We start from the raw sequence: 20,961 nt of genomic DNA, 5'->3' as shown, positions 1-20,961 counted from the left end.
AGTGATGATGAGCATTTTTTCATGTGTCTGTTGGCTGTATGAATGTCTTCTTTTCAGAAATGTCTGTTCATATCCTTTGCCCACTTTTTGATGAGTTGTTTTTTTCTTGTAAATTTGTTGGAGTTCTTTGTAGGTTCTGGATATTAGCCCTTTGTCAGATGAGTAGATTGCAACAATTTTCTCCCATTCTGTAGGTTGCCTGTTCACTCTGATGGTAGTTTCTTTTGCTGTGCAGAAGCTCTTTAGTTTAATGAGATCCCATTTGTCAATTTTGGCTTTTGCTGCCGTTGCTTTTGGTGTTTTAGACATGAAGTCTTTGCCCATGCCTATATCCTGAATGGTACTACCTAGGTTTTCCTCTAGGATTTTTATGGTATTAGGTCTAACATTTAAGTCTCTAATCCATCTTGAATTAATTTTCGTATAAGGAGTAAGGAAAGGATCCAGTTTCAGCTTTCTACTTACGGCTAGCCAATTTTCCCAGCACCATTTATTAAATAGGGAATCCTTTCCCCATTTCTTGTTTCTCTCAGGTTTGTCAAAGATCAGATGGCTGTAGATGTGTGGTATTATTTCTGAGGACTCTGTTCTGTTCCATTGGTCTATATCTCTGTTTTGGTACCAGTACCATGCTGTTTTGGTTACTGTAGCCTTGTAGTATAGTTTGAAGTCAGGTAGCGTGATGCCTCCAGCTTTGTTCTTTTGACTTAGGATTGTCTTGGAGATGCGGGCTCTTTTTTGGATCCATATGAACTTTAAAGCAGTTTTTTCCAATTCTGTGAAGAAACTCGTTGGTAGCTTGATGGGGATGGCATTGAATCTATAAATAACCTTGGGTAGTATGGCCATTTTCACGATATTGATTCTTCCTATCCATGAGCATGGTATGTTCTTCCATTTGTTTGTGTCCTCTTTGATTTCACTGAGCAGTGGTTTGTAGTTCTCCTTGAAGAGGTCCTTTACATCCCTTGTAAGTTGGATTCCTAGGTATTTTATTCTCTTTGAAGCAATTGTGAATGGAAGTTCATTCCTGATTTGGCTCTCTGTTTGTCTGTTACTGGTGTATAAGAATGCTTGTGATTTTTGCACATTAATTTTGTATCCTGAGATTTTGCTGAAATTGCTTATCAGCTTAAGGAGATTTTGGGCTGAGACAATGGGGTTTTCTAAATATACAATCATGTCATCTGCAAACAGGGACAATTTGACTTCTTCTTTTCCTAACTGAATACCCTTGATTTCTTTCTCTTGCCTAATTGCCCTAGCCAGAACTTCCAACACTATGTTGAATAGGAGTGGTGAGAGAGGGCGTCCCTGTCTTGTGCCAGTTTTCAAAGGGAATTTTTCCAGTTTTTGCCCAGTCAGTATGATATTGGCTGTGGGTTTGTCATAAATAGCTCTTATTATTTTGAGGTACGTTCCATCAATACCGAATTTATTGAGAGTTTTTAGCATGAAGGGCTGTTGAATTTTGTCAAAAGCCTTTTCTGCATCTATTGAGATAATCATGTGGTTCTTGTCTTTGGTTCTGTTTATATGCTGGATTATGTTTATTGATTTGCGAATGTTGAACCAGCCTTGCATCCCAGGGATGAAGCCCACTTGATCATGGTGGATAAGCTTTTTGATGTGTTGCTGAACCCGGTTTGCCAGTATTTTATTAAGGATTTTTGCATCGATGTTCATCAGGGATATTGGTCTAAAATTCTCTTTTTTTGTTGTGTCTCTGCCAGGCTTTGGTATCAGAATGATGTTGGCCTCATAAAATGAGTTAGGGAGGATTCCCTCTTTTTCTATTGATTGGAATAGTTTCAGAAGGAATGGTACCAACTCCTCCTTGTACCTCTGGTAGAATTCAGCTGTGAATCCATCTGGTCCTGGACTTTTTTTGGTTGGTAGGCTATTAATTATTGCCTTAATTTCAGAGCCTACTATTGGTCTATTCAGGGATTCAACTTCTTCCTGGTTTAGTCTTGGAAGAGTGTAAGTGTCCAGGAAATTATCCATTTCTTCTAGATTTTCAGTTTATTTGCGTAGAGGTGTTTATAGTATTCTCTGATGGTAGTTTGTATTTGTGTGGGGTCGGTGGTGATATCCCCTTTATCATTTTTAATTGCGTAAATTTGATTCTTCTCTCTTTTCTTCTTTATTAGCCTGGGTAGTGGTCTGTCAATTTTGTTGATCTTTTCAAAAAACCAACTCCTAGATTCATTGATTTTTTGGAGAGTTTTTTGTGTCTCTATCTCCTTCAGTTCTGCTCTGATCTTAGTTATTTCTAGACTTCTGATAGCTTTCGAATGTGTTTGCTCTTGCTTCTATAACTCTTTTAATTGTGATGTTAGAGTGTCAATTTTAGATCTTTCCTGCTTTCTCTTGTGGGCATTTAGTGCTATAAATTTCCCTCTACACACTGCTTTAAATGTGTCCCAGAGATTCTGGTATGTTGTATCTTTGTTCTCATTGGTTTCAAAGAACATCTTTATTTCTGCCTTCATTTCGTTATGTACCCAGTAGTCATTCAGGAGCAGGTTGTTCAGTTTCCATGTAGTTGAGCAGTTTTGATTGAGTTTCTTAGTCCTGAGTTCTAGTTTGATTGCACTGTGGTCTGAGAGACAGTTTGTTATAATTTCTGTTCTTGTACATTTGCTGAGGAGTGCTTTACTTCCAATTACGTGGTCAATTTTGGAGTAAGTACGATGTGGTGCTGAGAAGAATGTATATTCTGTTGATTTGGGGTGGAGAGTTCTGTAGATGTCTATTAGGTCTGCTTGCTGCAGAGATGAGTTCAATTCCTGGATATCCTTGTTAACTTTCTGTCTCGTTGATCTGTCTAATGTTGACAGTGGAGTGTTGAAGTCTCCCATTATTATTGTATGGGAGTCTAAGTCTCTTTGTAAGTCTCTTAGGACTTGCTTTATGAATCTGGGTGCTCCTGTATTGGGTGCATATATATTTAGGATAGTTAGCTCTTCCTGTTGAATTGATCCCTTTACCATTATGTAATGGCCTTCTTTGTCTCTTTTGATGTTTGATGGTTTAAAGTCTGTTTTATCAGAGACTAGTATTGCAACCCCCGCTTTTTTTTGTTCTCCATTTGCTTGGTAAATCTTCCTCCATCCCTTTATTTTGAGCCTATGTATGTCTCTGCGTGTGAGATGGGTCTCCTGAATACAGCAGACTGATGGGTCTTGACTCTTTATCCAGTTTGCCAGCCTGTGTCTTTTAATTGGAGCATTTAGTCCATTTACATTTAAGGTTAAGATTGTTATGTGTGAACTTGATCCTGCCATTATGATATTAACTGGTTATTTTGCTCGTTAGTTGATGCAGTTTCTTCCTAGCCTCGATGGTCTTTACATTTTGGCATGTTTTTGCAATGGCTGGTACCGGTTGTTCCTTTCCATGTTTAGTGCTTCCTTCAGGATCTCTTGTAAGGCAGGCCTAGTGGTGACAAAATCTCTAAGCATTTGCTTATCTGTAAAGGATTTTATTTCTCCTTCACTTATGAAACTTAGTTTGGCTGGATATGAAATTCTGGGTTTAAAATTCTTTTCTTTAAGAATGTTGAATATTGGCCCCCACTCTCTTCTGGCTTGTAGAGTTTCTGCCGAGAGATCTGCTGTTAGTCTGATGGGCTTCCCTTTGTGGGTAACCCGACCTTTCTCTCTGGCTGCCCTTAAGATTTTTTCCTTCATTTCAACTTTGGTGAATCTGGCAATTATGTGTCTTGGAGTTGCTCTTCTCGAGGAGTATCTTTGTGGCGTTCTCTGTATTTCCTGGATTTGAATGTTGGCCTGCCCTACTAGGTTGGGGAAGTTCTCCTGGATGATATCCTGAAGAGTGTTTTCCAACTTGGTTCCATTTTCCCCCTCACTTTCAGGCACCCCAATCAGACGTAGATTTGGTCTTTTTACATAATCCCATACTTCTTGCAGGCTTTGTTCATTTCTTTTTCTTCTTTTTTCTTTTGGTTTCTCTTCTCGCTTCATTTCATTCATTTGATCCTCAATCGCTGATACTCTTTCTTCCAGTTGATCGAGTCGGTTACTGAAGCTTGTGCATTTGTCACGTATTTCTCGTGTCATGGTTTTCATCTCTTTCATTTCGTTTAGGACCTTCTCTGCATTAATTACTCTAGCCATCAATTCTTCCACTTTTTTTTCAAGATTTTTAGTTTCTTTGCGCTGGGTACGTAATTCCTCCTTTAGCTCTGAGAAATTTGATGGACTGAAGCCTTCTTCTCTCATCTCGTCAAAGTCATTCTCCGTCCAGCTTTGATCCGTTGCTGGCGATGAGCTGTGCTCCTTTGCCGGGGGAGATGCGCTCTTATTTTTTGAATTTCCAGCTTTTCTGCCCTGCTTTTTCCCCATCTTTGTGGTTTTATCTGCCTCTGGTCTTTGATGCTGGTGATGTACTGATGGGGTTTTGGTGTAGGTGTCCTTCCTGTTTGATAGTTTTCCTTCTAACAGTCAGGACCCTCAGCTGTAGGTCTGTTGGAGATTGCTTGAGGTCCACTCCAGACCCTGTTTGCCTGGGTATCAGCAGCCGAGGCTGCAGAAGATAGAATATTTCTGAACAGCGATTGTACCTGTCTGATTCTTGCTTTGGAAGCTTCCTCTCAGGGATGTACTCCACCCTGTGAGGTGTGGGGTATCAGACTGCCCCTAGTGGGGGATGTCTCCCAGTTAGGCTGCTCAGGGGTCAGGGACCCACTTGAGCAGGCAGTCTGTCCCTTCTCAGATCTCAACCTCCGTGTTGGGAGATCCACTGCTCTCTTCAAAACTGTCAGACAGAGTCGTTTGCGTCTGCAGAGTTTTCTGCTGCTTTTGTTGTTGTATAGTTGTGCCCTGTCCCCAGAGGTGGAGTCTGCAGAGACAGGCAGGTTTCCTTGAGCTGCTGTGAGCTCCACCCAGTTCGAGCTTCCCAGCGGCAATGTTTACCTACTTAAGCCTCGGCAATGGCGGGCGCCCCTCCCCCAGCCTCGCTGCTGCCTTGCCGGTAGATCACAGACTGCTGTGCTAGCAATGAGGGAGGCTCCGTGGGTGTGGGACCCTCCCGGCCAGGCGTGGGATATGATCTCCTGGTGCGCCTGTTTGCTTAAAGCGCAGTATTGGGTTGGGAGTTACCCGATTTTCCAGGTGTTGTGTGTCTCAGTTCCCCTGGCTAGGAAAAGGGATTCCCTTCCCCCTTTGGCTTCCCAGGTGAGGCAATGCCTCGCCCTGCTTCAGCCCTCGCTGGTCGGGCTGCAGCAGCTGACCAGCACCGATCGTCCGGCACTCCCCAGTGAGATGAACCCAGTACCTCAGTTGAAAATGCAGAAATCACCGGTCGTCTGTGTCGCTCGCGCTGGGAGTTGGAGACTGGAGCTGTTCCTATTCGGCCATCTTGCTCCGCCCCCGGTCTTGACTCTTTATCCAGTTTGCCAGCCTGTGTCTTTTAATTGGAGCATTTAGTCCATTTACATTTAAGGTTAAGATTGTTATGTGTGAACTTGATCCTGCCATTATGATATTAACTGGTTATTTTGCTCGTTTGTTGATGCAGTTTCTTCCTAGCCTCGATGGTCTTTACATTTTGGCATGTTTTTGCAATGGCTGGTACCGGTTGTTCCTTTCCATGTTTAGTGCTTCCTTCAGGGTCTCTTGTAAGGCAGGCCTAGTGGTGACAAAATCTCTAAGCATTTGCTTATCTGTAAAGGATTTTATTTCTCCTTCACTTATGAAACTTAGTTTGGCTGGATATGAAATTCTGGGTTTAAAATTCTTTTCTTTAAGAATGTTGAATATTGGCCCCCACTCTCTTCTGGCTTGTAGAGTTTCTGCCGAGAAATCTGCTGTTAGTCTGATGGGCTTCCCTTTGTGGGTAACCCGACCTTTCTCTCTGGCTGCCCTTAAGATTTTTTCCTTCATTTCAACTTTGGTGAATCTGGCAATTATGTGTCTTGGAGTTGCTCTTCTCGAGGAGTGTCTTTGTGGCGTTCTCTGTATTTCCTGGGTTTGAATGTTGGCCTGCCCTACTAGGTTGGGGAAGTTCTCCTGGATGACATCCTGAAGAGTGTTTTCCAACTTGGTTCCATTTTCCCCCTCACTTTCAGGCACCCCAGTCAGACGTAGATTTGGTCTTTTTACATAATCCCATACTTCTTGCAGGCTTTCTTCATTTCTTTTTCTTCTTTTTTCTTTTGGTTTCTCTTCTCGCTTCATTTCATTCATTTGATCCTCAATCGCAGATACTCTTTCTTCCAGTTGATCGAGTCGGTTACTGAAGCTTGTGCATTTGTCACATATTTCTCGTGTCATGGTTTTCATCTCTTTCATTTCGTTTATGACCTTCTCTGCATTAATTACTCTAGCCATCAATTCTTCCACTTTTTTTTCAAGATTTTTAGTTTCTTTGCGCTGGGTACGTAATTCCTCCTTTAGCTCTGAGAAATTTGATGGACTGAAGCCTTCTTCTCTTATCTCGTCAAAGTCATTCTCCGTCCAGCTTTGATCCGTTGCTGGCGATGAGCTGTGTTCCTTTGCCGGGGGAGATGCGCTCTTATTTTTTGAATTTCCAGCTTTTCTGCCCTGCTTTTTCCCCATCTTTGTGGTTTTATCTGCCTCTGGTCTTTGATGATGGTGATGTACTGATGGGGTTTTGGTGTAGGTGTCCTTCCTGTTTGATAGTTTTCCTTCTAACAGTCAGGACCCTCAGCTGTAGGTCTGTTGGAGATTGCTTGAGGTCCACTCCAGATCCTGTTTGCCTGGGTATCAGCAGCAGAGGCTGCAGAAGATAGAATATTTCTGAACAGCGAGTGTACCTGTCTGATTCTTGCTTTGGAAGCTTCCTCTCAGTGGTGTACTCCACCCTGTGAGGTGTGGGGTGTCAGACTGCCCCTCGTGGGGGATGTCTCCCAGTTAGGCTACTCAGGGGTCAGGGACCCACTTGAGCAGGCAGTCTGTCCCTTTTCAGATCTCAACCTCCGTGTTGGGAGATCCACTGCTCTCTTCAAAGCTGTCAGACAGAGTCGTTTGCGTCTTCAGAGGTTTCGGCTGTGTTTGTTATTGCCCTGTCCCCAGAGGTGGAGTCTACAGAGACAGGCAGGTTTCCTTGAGCTGCTGTGAGCTCCACCCACTTCGAGCTTCCCAGCAGCTTTGTTTACCTACTTAAGCCTCAGCAATGGCGGGCGCCCCTCCCCCAGCCTCGCTGCTGCCTTGCCGGTAGATCACAGACTGCTGTGCTAGCAATGAGGGAGGCTCCATGGGTGTGGGACCCTCCCGGCCAGGTGTGGGATATGATCTCCTGGTGTGCCTGTTTGCTTAAAGCGCAGTATTGGGGTGGGAGTTACCCGATTTTCCAGGTGTTGTGTGTCTCAGTTCCCCTGGCTAGGAAAAGGGATTCCCTTCCCCCTTGCACTTCCCAGGTGAGGCAATGCCTCGCGCTGCTTCAGCTCTCGCTGGTCGGGCTGCAGCAGCTGACCAGCACCGGTCATCCGGCACTCCCCAGTGAGATGAACCCAGTACCTCAGTTGAAAATGCAGAAATCACCGGTCTTCTGTGTCACTCGCGCTGGGAGTTGGAGACTGGAGCTGTTCCTATTCGGCCATCTTTCTCCGCCCCTTGTGCCACATTTTCTTAATCCAGTCTGTCACTGATGGACATTTGGATTGATTTTGAAGTCTTTGCTATTGTGAATAGTGCCGCAATAAACATACGTGTGCATGTGTCTTTATAGCAGCATGATTTATAATCCTTTGGGTATATACCCAGTAATGGGATGGCTGGGTCATATGGTACATCTAGTTCTAGATCCTTGAGGAATCGCCATACTGTTTTCCATAATGGTTGAACTAGTTTACAATCCCACCAACAGTGTAAAAGTGTTCCTATTTCTCCACATCCTCTCCAGCACCTGTTGTTTCCTGACTTTTTAATGATGGCCGTTCTAACTGGTGTGAGATGGTATCTCATTGTGGTTTTGATTTGCATTTCTCTGATGGCCAGTGATGATGAGCATTTTTTCATGTGTCTGTTGGCTGTATGAATGTCCTCTTTTGAGAAATGTCTGTTCATATCCTTTGCCCACTTTTGGATGGGGTTGTTTGTTTTTTTCTTACAAATTTGTTTGAGTTCTTTGTAGGTTCTTGATATTAGCCCTTTGTCAGATGAGTAGATTCCAAAAATTTTCTCCCATTCTGTAGGTTGCCTGTTCACTGTGATGGTAGTTTATTTTGCTGGGCAGAAGCTCTTTAGTTTCATTAGATCCCATTTGTCCCTTTGGGCTTTTTTTGCCATTGCTTTTGGAGTTTTAGACATGAAGTCCTTGCCCATGCCTGTGTCCTGAATGATATTACCTAGGTTTTCTTCTAGGATTTTTATGGTATTAGGTCTAACATTTAAGTCTCTAATCCATCTTGAATTAATTTTCGTATAAGGAGTAAGGAAAGGATCCAGTTTCGGCTTTCTACTTATGGCTAGCCAATTATCACATCACCATTTATGAAATAGGGAATCCTTTCCTCATTTCTTGTTTTTCTCAGGTTTATCAAAGAACAGATGGCTGTAGATGTGTGGTATTATTTCTGAGGACTCTGTTCTGTTCCATTGGTCTATATCTCTGTTTCGGTACCAGTACCATGCTGTTTTGGTTACTGTAGCCTTGTAGTATAGTTTGAAGTCAGGTAGCGTGATGTCTCCAGCTTTGTTCTTTTGACTTAGGATTGTGTTGGAGATGCGGGCTCTTTTTTGGTTCCATATGAACTTTAAAGCAGTTTTTTCCAATTCTGTGAAAAAACTCCTTGGTAGCTTGATGGGGATGGCATTGAATCTATAAATTACCTTGGGCAGTATGGCCATTTTCACGATATTGATTCTTCCTGTCCTTGAGCATGGTATGTTCTTCCATTTGTTTATGTCCTCTTTTATTTCACTGAGCAGTGGTTTGTAGTTCTCCTTGAAGAGGTCCTTTACATCCCTTGTAAGTTGGATTCCTAGGTATTATTCTCTTTGAAGCAATTGTGAATGGAAGTTCACTCATTATTTGTCTCTCTGTTTGTTTGTTACTGGTGTATAAGAATGCTTGTGGTTTTTGCACATTCATTTTGTGTCCTGAGACTTTGCTGAAGTTTCTTATCAGCTTAAGGAGATTTTGGGCTGAGACAATGGGGTTTTCTAAATATACAATGATGTCATCTGCAAACAGGGACTCTTTGACTTCTTCTTTTCCTAACTGAATACACTTGATTTCTTTCTCTTGCCTGATTGCCCTAGCCAGAACTTCCAACACTATGTTGAATAGGAGTGGTGAGAGAGGGCATCCCTGTCTTGTGCCAGTTTTCAAAGGGAATTTTTCCAGTTTTTGCCCAGTCAGTATGATATTGGCTGTGGATTTGTCTTAAATAGCTCTTATGATTTTGAGATACGTTCCATCAATACCGAATTTATTGAGAGTTTTTAGCATGAAGGGCTGTTGAATTTTGTCAAAAGCCTTTTCTGCATCTATTGAGATAATCATGTGATTCTTGTCTTTGGTTCTGTTTATATGCTGGATTATGTTTATTGATTTGCATATGTTGAACCAGCCTTGCATCCCAGGGATGAAACCCACTTGATCATGGTGGATAAGCTTTTTGATGTGCTGCTGGATGTGTTTTGCCAGTATTTTATTGAGGATTTTTGCATCGCTGTTCATCAGGGATATTGGTCTAAAATTCTCTTTTTTTGTTGTGTCTCTGCCAGGCTTTGGTATCAAGATGATGTTGGCCTCATAAAATGAGTTAGGAAGTATTCCTTCTTTTTCTATTGATTGGAATAGTTTCAGAAGGAATGGTACCAGCTCCTCCTTTTACTTCTGGTAGAATTCAGCTGTGAATCCATCTGGTCCTGGACTTTTTTTGGTTGGTAGGCTATTAAATATTACCTCAATTTCAGAGCCTGCTATTGGTCTATTCAGGGATTCAACTTCTTTCTGGTTTAGTCTTGGGAGAGTGCAAGTGTCCAGGAAATTATCCATTTCTTCTAGATTTTCTAGTTTATTTGCATAGAGGTGTTTATAGTATTCTCTGATGGTAGTTTGTATTTCTGTGGGGTCGGTGGTGATATCCCCTTTATCATTTTTTATTGCATCTATTTAATTCTTCTCTCTTTTCTTCTTTATTAGTCCTGCTAGCGGTCTATCAATTTTGTTGATCTTTTCAAAAAACCAACTCCTGGATTCATTGATTTTTTGCAGGGTTTTTTTGTCTCTATCCCCTTCAGTTCTGCTCTGATCTTAGTTATTTCTTGCCTTCTGCTGGCTTTCGAATGTGTTTGCTCTTGCTTCTCTAGTTCTTTTAATTGTGATGTTAGAGTGTCAATTTTAGATCTTTCCTGCTGTCTCTTGTGGGCATTTAGTGCTATAAATTTCCCTCTACACACTGCTTTAAATGTGTCCCAGAGATTCTGGTATGTTGTATCTTTGTTCTCATTGGTTTCAAAGAACATCTTTATTTCTGCCTTCATTTCGTTATGTACCCAGTAGTCATTCAGGAGCAGGTTGTTCAGTTTCCATGTAGTTGAGCGGTTTTGATTGAGTTTCTTAGTCCTGAGTTCTAGTTTGATTGCACTGTGGTCTGAGAGACAGTTTGTTATAATTTCTGTTCTTGTACATTTGCTGAGGAGTGCTTTACTTCCAATTACGTGGTCAATTTTGGAATAAGTATGATGTGGTGCTGAGAAGAATGTATATTCTGTTGATTTGGGGTGGAGAGTTCTATAGATGTCTATTAGGTCTGCTTGCTACAGAGATGAGTTCAATTCCTGGATATCCTTGTTAACTTTCTGTCTCGTTGATCTGTCTAATGTTGACAGTGGAGTGTTGAAGTCTCCCATTTTTATTGTATGGGAGTCTAAGTCTCTTTGTAAGTCTCTAAGGACTTGCTTTATGAATCTGGTTGCTTCTGTATTGTAACCCCATCTTTCATTTTTTTTTTGTATCCTATGAATCTTTATATTTTTGTAAATACCAATAATAATTTATTGGAGTGTGCAGATTTTTAGGGTACAAAAAATGAATGATATTTATAGTTAAAAGTGGATATTATGTATTTTATATCTCATGCGTATTATCAAATGTACATTATGAAGAATAATTCCTTCATACTGTGAGAAAAAAAAAGATTAGTTCTTTTTCATGGCCCGCACCTGAGATTTCTGGGACGTGGCTCTGCATCTTTATGATTTAGAATTTGTTTTTCTAACTAGATAAGTACACTCTTAAGGATATTCAAGAAAATGTTTTGTTTTTATCTTAATAGTTACATTGTCAGCAAGCCTGAAATAGAAGTCCAGATTTGTCATAATCCTCCTTGCTTGAACTTTATTTTCAACATAAATTTTATTACATTTTAGTTAATTTTCTACAGCTTTCCTTTTTTATTTAATATTTTGTTTTTAAAATTTTCTTTATATTTTATCTCCAACACTCCTCGTTACCTTTTAAATCTGTTGCCAAAAAGTCTATTTCAGAGTACACATGAGACATTTTTGGCATCCATGGAACTATATATATATATATATATATATATAAAATTTCTGATATTAAAAAAAAGGAACAATATATTTAAACTTCCATTTTGCTGTTGATTGCCATTTTGGCTTATTACAATATTTCATTTTCACAAACAATGCTGCAATGAATGTCTTTGTGTACTTGTACCAGAGTTTCTGTAAGTACATCCTAGAAGAAGAAAGAATTTCTTGTAGTACAAGCACTTCAAATTTCTTAAATGCTGCCAAATTGCTATGTTGATTGGCTGTACCACTCCGTTTTTTCTACTTCCCTTTGCAACAGAAATTCTTCAAATAGTTGCCTATTTCATTGTCTTCAATTACATTCATCACATTGTTTCAAAAACCTACTCCATTCTGATTTCCCTGCCTGCTTCTCCCAAACCCCATGAAAATTGCTACTGTTCAGGTCATCAGCGATCTCCAATGATCATTCAATACGATCATCTGTGATCTTCAGTGATCATTTATTAATCTCCATCTTTATATATCATCAGCCCTTGATCAATCCTGTTTTCTGTGGAAAAACTCTCTAGGTTTTCTTGGTAACTCACTGGCCACTTTTTAGTCTTTTCTTTTATTGGTTCCTCTTTATCTCTTCAATCTCTTAATGCCCCAGGGCTTGGTCTGTAGACTGCTTTTCTATCTACACTGTCTCCCTTGGCGACTTCATATAGGCTTATAGCTTTAAATGTCATCTGTAAGTTGAAAGGTCTAGTGTGTCTAGTCTGACCTCACTTTTTACTCCAGACTTGTAAACCCAGCTACCTACTTGACATCTTCCATGTGGACATCTAACGGACTCAAGATATTCGAATTGAGATCTTGATATTGCCTGTAAGACTTGTTCCACTGCACACCTACCTCCCCATCTCAGTAGATGGCAACTTCTTCTTTCTGTTTGCTAAGGCTATACATGTGATATCATTATTTCTCAGTTCATATCTAATTTTTCACTAAATTATGTTGGCTCTACCTTCAAAATGTATCTAAAGTCTGGCCATTTTTTCATAACTTCTACTGCTACCACCCTGATTTGAGCCATCTTTATTCCATAGCTCATTTATTGCAATGGCTTCTTTACTAGACTGCTTTTGCTCTTGTTCCTTTATTGTCTGTTCTTAAACAGCACTCAAAAACTACAATGGCTTCCCATTTCACTCAGAGGGAAATAAAATATTCAAAAGTAGCCTACAAGATAGTGTATGATCAATCCCACCTGACTTTACTCTCTTATCTTTTACAATTCCATCTTCTACTACTCTCACTCATAACATGGAACCATATAAAATTTCTGTATTCATAGGTCAAAAATGGTCAAAAATCAGCAATTCTAAGTGTTTGGTTCGTCCTAACAGCGGACTGTGCTTCTTCTACAGTGACATCATTACTGTCCTTTGAGCAAGCGAAATGTCGCTCACCTCAGAGCCTTTGGACTTGTATTAATTCTATATTAAAAATTATTTTTTCACTATCTTCAGGTCTCTGCTCCTTATCTTCACAAATTGGGCTATCTTAAGGACCTTAACATTCCAATCATCTCTATGTTGCTCAACTCTTCCCCATACTATTTGTATTAGTCAGTGTATAATTACTTCTGTTACAAACACCATACACATCTTAGTGGCTTGACATACAAAAAATTATTTCTCACACATAAAACAGTTAAATGTAGGTGTTCCTGATCATTAGGCAGCTTTCCTATAATTGGTAATTCAGAAAAGACAGTATCTGTCTTCCATATAGTCAAAGATTGATCATTTTCTGTGACTTCATAGTCCTCTGCCAGATCCTGTCTATCCAGCTGGCCAACAATTGAAGAGAGCAAGAGTGAGAGAGAGAAAAAGAGACAGAGAGGAAGTTGTCTAGAGCAGCAATGTCTAATAGCAACATTAAGATGAGTAATATATATAATTTAAAATGTATCAATTGTCACATTTTAAAAAGGCAAAAAGAAACAGGTAATATTAATTTTAAGAATATATTGTATTTAACTCAATAAGCCCAAACTACTATAATTTAAACATTCAATCAATATCAGATTATTAATGATGTAAAGTTATTTTTTATCACAAGATCTTCAAAATCTAGTATGTGTTTTACACTTACAGCACATCTCAATTTGTAACAACCATCTTTTAAGTGATCAATAGCCGTATGTAGTGACTACTATATTGGGCAGTATAGCTTTGTCATTTTATGAGATAGGCCTGTACATGACACCTGTCATTTCTGCCAAAATTCCATCTGGCCAAAAATAAGACACAAAAGTCCCAACCCAATGACAGGAGATCTAAGAAATTCAATTTAGCTAAATGCTCAAGGAAAGGAGGAAAAAAATCAATACTAGTAAGTATAACTATCTTTGCCACATTTTTAGTAATTTTAGTAAAATACTGGATCCTTTACAGTTCTTTGGGTAGTTTCCCTTTCTTTACCTTCCACTTACTTGTTCAAACATCCGTTAATATCAGTATGTGCTCATGGATGTTTACTTAATTCTATTGGTATTAATCTGATAACATATGTTTATTTTATTTCTCAATTGTCCCCATTGTTGATCATTGAGATCATGATCAGGTTTGTTCCTGTGTCCTTTTTTTTTGAGATGAAGTCTTGCTCTGTCACCCAGGCTGGACTGCAGTGGCATGATCTCGACTCACTGCAACCTCTGCCTCCTGGGTTGAAGCCATTCTCGTGACTCAGCCTCCCCAGTAGTTGGGGTTACAGGTGTGCACCACACCACCACCCAGCTAATTTTTGTATTTTTAGTAGAGCCGGGGTTTCAGTATATTTACCAGGTTGGTCTTGAACTCGTGACCTCGTGATCTGCCCGGCCCGGCCTCCCAAAGTGCTGGGATTACAGGCATGAGCCACCACGCCTGGCCGGTTCCTGTGTCCTTTTGACCACAGTGTTCATCCTATTATTCTTCATTTGCTTATTTTTCACTTCTTTCTCCAGCAGTGAGAAACCTGGTTCTATAATGGGAACAATATATTTACTTACTTGTTAAAGCCTTGGATATGTAATTTGGTTTCAGACTTGCTAACTCATACCAGTGTGAGAAACAAATTAACTAACTTGAATAGTGTTAGTGTACAGTTCTTTCTATCTCTAGCCTCACAGTATTCAGATACTTGTTTCTAAATTCATTTAGTTACAAAGTTACTTTGCTTCCTCAAACCTTTTGGTGTACTTATAGCATTCACTTGTAATATAGTTAGATTCCTATGTCTGTATCTTTGGTCTCCTGATACTCTGAATGATTTTTTTTTTTAGTTTGCATATAGCAAAATTTACTCTCTTTGTTGTACAATTCTATGGATTTGACAAATGCATGAAGTCGTATGTCCACAAACATAGTACCACACAGAACAGTTACATCACTCTGAAAATTCCTTTGTGTTGCTCTTCTGTAATCAACACCTCCTTCTATCCCCAACCACTGGCAACCACTCATCTGTTTTATTTCTGTATAGTTTTACTTTTTACCAGAATTTCATTGTAAATGGATCATACATTATGTACTACTAGGGGTCTGGCTTCTTTCATTTAATAAATTTAAGGTTCATTCATGATGTCATGTGAATCAATAATTTATTTCTGTTTATTTCTGAGTAGAATCTCAGTTTGTTTGTTTGTTTGTTTTTTGAGACGTAGTCTTGCTTTGTCGCCAAGCTAGAGTGCAGTAGTGTGATCTCGGCTCACTGCAACCTCCACCTCCCAGATTCAAGTGATTCTCCTGCTTCAGCCTCCTGAGTAGCTGGAACTACAAGTGCGCACCACCATGCCCAGCTAATTTTTGTATTTTTAGTAGAGAGGACCTTTCACTATGTTGGCCAGGATGGTCTCCATCTCTTGACCTGGTGATCCACCCACCTTGACTTCCCAAAATGCTGGGATTACAGGCATGGCTCACTACGCCTGGCCTCCAGTTTGTTTTTTTATTTACATGTTGGCAGATATTTGAGTTGTTTTTAGTTAGTGACAGGAATAAAATTGACACTTGAGTGCAAGGTTTTTTGTGAACATGTTTTCAGTTTACTTGGGTAAATATATATGAGTGGGATTGTTGGATTCTATGGTGAGTATACATTTATATTTATATGAAATGGATAAACTGTTTTTCAAAATTGCTTTATCATTTTATATTTCTACCAGCAATACCTGAAAGTTCTATTTGCTCTTCATTCTATTCAGCATTTGGAATATTGAGAATTTCTTTTTTTCTTTTCTTTCTTTCTTTCTTCTTCTTCTTCTTTTTTTTTTTTTTGAGACTGAGTTTTGCTCTTGTTGCCCAGGCTGGAGTGCAACGGCATAATCTCAGCTCACCGCAACCTCCGACTCAAGAGTTCAAGCGATTCTCCTGTCTCAGCCTCCTAAGTAGCTGGGATTACAGGCATGTGCACAATGCCCAGCTACTTTTGTATTTTTAGTACAGATGGGGTTTTTCCATGTTGGTCAGGCTGGTCTCGAACTCCCGACCTCAGGTGATACGCTAGCCTTGGCCTCCCAAAGTGTTGGGTTTACAGGCATGAGTCCATCTGAGAATTTCTTATTTTAGCCATGCTCACAGGTTTACAGTAGTATCTCATGTTGGTCTTAATTTATATTTCTCTAATGATTAATGATGTTGAGGACACCTTTACAAGCTTATTTCTCATCTGTATATTTTCTTTGGTAAAATGTCTCTTTCAAATATTTGTCCTTAAAAAAACTGGATTTGTGTTTCTTATTGTTGAGTTTTGAGTTTTTATGTATGTGATTTGCAAATATTTTCACTCTGTGACCTGTCCTTTCAGTTTCTTAACAGTGTTTTTCACAGAGCAAGTGTTAAATTGTGATGAAGTGCAATTAAAGGTTTTAATACATTGTACTTTGGGGCTTAAATTTTTTTTATTTCAATAGTTTGGTGGCAGGGTACAGGTGTTTCTTGGCTACATAGATAAGTTCTCCGGTGGAGATTGCTGAGATTTTAGTGCACCCATCACCCGAGCAGTGTACACTGTACCCAATATGTAGTCTTTTATCCCTCATCCCTCTTCCAACTTCCCCACTCCCAAGCCCTCAATAGCATTTTATCTTTTTTTAAAAAATTTATTTATTATTATTATACTTTAAGTTGTAGGGTACATGTGCATAACGTGCAGGTTTGTTACATATGTATACTTGTGCCATGTTGGTGTGCTGCACCCATCAACTCATCGTTTACATCAGGTATAACTCCCAATGCAATCCATCCCCCCTCTCCCCTCCCCATGATAGGCCCCTGTGTGTGATGTTCCCCTTCCTGAGTCCAGGTGATCTCATTGTTCAGTTCCCACCTATGAGTGAGAACATGCGGTGTTTGGTTTTCTGTTCTTGTGATAGTTTGCTAAGAATGATGGTTTCCAGCTGCATCCATGTCCCTACAAAGGACGCAAACTCATCCTTTTTGATGGCTGCATAGTATTCCATGGTGTATATGTGCCACATTTTCTTAATCCAATCTGTCACTGATGGACATTTGGGTTGATTCCAAGTCTTTGCTATTGTGAATAGTGCTGCAATAAACATACGTGTGCATGTGTCTTTATAGCAGCATAATTTATAATCCTTTGGGTATATACCCAGTAATGGGATGGCTGGGACATATGGTACATCTAGTTCTAGATCCTTGAGGAATCGCCATACTGTTTTCCATAATGGTTGAACTAGTTTACAATCCCACCAACAGTGTAAAAGTGTTCCTATTTCTCCACATCCTCTCCAGCACCTGTTGTTTCCTGACTTTTTACTGATGGCCATTCTAACTGGTGTGAGATGGTATCTCATTGTGGTTTTGATTTGCATTTCTCTGATGGCCAGTGATGATGAGCATTTTTTCATGTGTCTGTTGGCTGTATGAATGTCTTCTTTTGAGAAATGTCTGCTCATATCCTTTGCCCACTTTTTGATGGGGTTGTTTGTTTTTTTCTTGTAAATTTGTTGGAGTTCTTTGTAGGTTCTGGATATTAGCCCTTTGTCAGATGAGTAGATTGCAAAAATTTTCTCCCATTCTGTAGGTTGCCTGTTCACTCTGATGGTAGTTTCTTTTGCTGTGCAGAAGCTCTTTAATGTAATGAGATCCCATTTGTCAATTTTGGCTTTTGCTGCCGTTGCTTTTGGTGTTTTAGACATGAAGTCTTTGCCCATGCCTATGTCCTGAATGGTACTAACTAGGTTTTCCTCTATGATTTTTATGGAATTAGGTCTAACATTTAAGTCTCTAATCCATCTTGAATTAATTTTCGTATAAGGAGTAAGGAAAGGATCCAGTTTCAGCTTTCTACTTATGGCTAGCCAATTTTCCCAGCACCATTCATTCAATAGGGAATCCTTTCCCCATTTCTTGTTTCTCTCAGGTTTGTCAAAGATCAGATGGCTGTAGATGTGTGGTATTATTTCTGAGGACTCTGTTCTGTTCCATTGGTCTATATCTCTGTTTTGGTACCAGTAACATGCTGTTTTGGTTACTGTAGCCTTGTAGTATAGTTTGAAGTCAGGTAGCGTGATGCCTCCAGCTTTGTTCTTTTGACTTAGGATTGTCTTGGAGATGCGGGCTCTTTTTTGGTTCCATATGAACTTTAAAGCAGTTTTTTCCAATTCTGTGAAGAAACTCATTGGTAGCTTGATGGGGATGGCATTGAATCTATAAATTACCTTGGGCAGTATGGCCATTTTCACGATATTGATTCTTCCTATCCATGAGCATGGTATGTTCTTCCATTTGTTTGTGTCCTCTTTGATTTCACTGAGCAGTGGTTTGTAGTTCTCCTTGAAGAGGTCCTTTACATCCCTTGTAAGTTGGATTCCTAGGTATTTTATTCTCTTTGAAGCAATTGTGAATGGAAGTTCATTCCTGATTTGGCTCTCTGTTTGTCTGTTACTGGTGTATAAGAATGCTTGTGATTTTTGCACATTCATTTTGTATCCTGAGATTTTGCTGAAGTTTCTTATCAGCTTAAGGAGATTTTGGGCTGAGACAATGGGGTTTTCTAAATATACAATCATGTCATCTGCAAACAGGGTCAGTTTGACTTCTTCTTTTTCTAACTGAATACCCTTGATTTCTTTCTCTTGCCTGATTGCCCTAGCCAGAACTTCCAACACTATGTTGAATAGGAGTGGTGAGAGAGGGCATCCCTGTCTTGTGCCAGTTTTCAAAGGGAATTTTTCCAGTTTTTGCCCATTCAGTATGATATTGGCTGTGGGTTTGTCATAAATAGCTCTTATTATTTTGAGGTACGTTCCATCAATACCGAATTTATTGAGCGTTTTTAGCATGAAGGGCTGTTGAATTTTGTCAAAAGCCTTTTCTGCATCTATTGAGATAATCATGTGGTTCTTGTCTTTGGTTCTGTTTATATGCTGGATTATGTTTATTGATTTGCGAATGTTGAACCAGCCTTGCATCCCAGGGATGAAGCCCACTTGATCATGGTGGATAAGCTTTTTGATGTGTTGCTGAATCCGGTTTGCCAGTATTTTATTGAGGATTTTTGCATCGATGTTCATCAGGGATATTGGTCTAAAGTTCTCTTTTTTTGTTGTGTCTCTGCCAGGCTTTGGTATCAGGATGATGTTGGCCTCATAAAATGAGTTAGGGAGGATTCCCTCTCGTTCTATTGATTGGAATAGTTTCAGAAGGAATGGTACCAACTCCTCCTTGTACCTCTGGTAGAATTCAGCTGTGAATCCATCTGGTCCTGGACTTCTTTTGGTTGGTAGTCTATTAATTATTGCCTCAATTTCAGAGCCTGCTATTGGTCTATTCAGGGATTCAACTTCTTCCTGGTTTAGTCTTGGAAGAGTGTAAGTGTCCAGGAAATTATCCATTTCTTCTAGATTTTCCAGTTTATTTGCATAGAGGTGTTTATAGTATTATCTGATGGTAGTTTGTATTTCTGTGGGGTCGGTGGTGATATCCCCTTTATCATTTTTAATTGCGTCGATTTGATTCTTCTCTCTTTTCTTCTTTATTAGTCTTGCTAGCGGTCTGTCAATTTTGTTGATCTTTTCAAAAAACCAACTCCTGGATTCATTGATTTTTTGGAGGGTTTTTTGTGTCTCTATCTCCTTCAGTTCTGCTCTGATCTTAGTTATTTCTAGACTTCTGATAGCTTTCGAATGTGTTTGCTCTTGCTTCTCTAGTTCTTTTAATTGTGATGTTAGAGTGTCAATTTTAGATCTTTCCTGCTTTCTCTTGTGGGCATTTAGTGCTATAAATTTCCCTCTACACACTGCTTTAAATGTGTCCCAGAGATTCTGGTATGTTGTATCTTTGTTCTCATTGGTTTCAAAGAACATCTTTATTTCTGCCTTCATTTCGTTATGTACCCAGTAGTCATTCAGGAGCAGGTTGTTCAGTTTCCATGTAGTTGAGCGGTTTTGATTGAGTTTCTTAGTCCTGAGTTCTAGTTTGATTGCACTGTGGTCTGAGAGACAGTTTGTTATAATTTCTGTTCTTGTACATTTGCTGAGGAGTGCTTTACTTCCAATTACGTGGTCGATTTTGGAGTAAGTACGATGTGGTGCTGAGAAGAATGTATATTCTGTTGATTTGGGGTGGAGAGTTCTATAGATGTCTATTAGGTCTGCTTGCTGCAGAGATGAGTTCAATTCCTGGATATCCTTGTTAACTTTCTGTCTCGTTGATCTGTCTAATGTTGACAGTGGAGTGTTGAAGTCTCCCATTATTATTGTATGGGAGTCTAAGTCTCTTTGTAAGTCTCTAAGGACTTGCTTTATGAATGTGGGTGCTCCTGTATTGGGTGCATATATATTTAGGAGAGTTAGCTCTTCCTGTTGAATTGATCCCTTTACCATTATGTAATGGCCTTCTTTGTCTCTTTTGATGTTTGATGGTTTAAAGTCTGTTTTATCAGAGACTAGTATTGCAACCCTCACTTTTTTTTGTTTTCCATTTGCTTGGTAAATCTTCCTCCATCCCTTTATTTTGAGCCTATGTATGTCTCTGCGTGTGAGATGGGTCTCCTGAATACAGCAGACTGATGGGTCTTGACTCTTTATCCAGTTTGCCAGCCTGTGTCTTTTAATTGGAGCATTTAGTCCATTTACATTTAAGGTTAAGATTGTTATGTGTGAACTTGATCCTGCCATTATGATATTAACTGGTTATTTTGCTCGTTAGTTGATGCAGTTTCTTCCTAGCCTCGATGGTCTTTACATTTTGGCATGTTTTTGCAATGGCTGGTACCGGTTGTTCCTTTCCATGTTTAGTGCTTCCTTCAGGGTCTCTTGTAAGGCAGGCCTAGTGGTGACAAAATCTCTAAGCATTTGCTTATCTGTAAAGGATTTTATTTCTCCTTCACTTATGAAACTTAGTTTGGCTGGATATGAAATTCTGGGTTTAAAATTCTTTTCTTTAAGAATGTTGAATATTGGCCCCCA

This window comes from Macaca nemestrina, chromosome X (assembly GCF_043159975.1).
Source record: "Macaca nemestrina isolate mMacNem1 chromosome X, mMacNem.hap1, whole genome shotgun sequence".
Taxonomy (NCBI): Eukaryota; Metazoa; Chordata; class Mammalia; order Primates; family Cercopithecidae; genus Macaca; species Macaca nemestrina.
Note: the sequence above shows the minus strand (reverse complement) of the source record.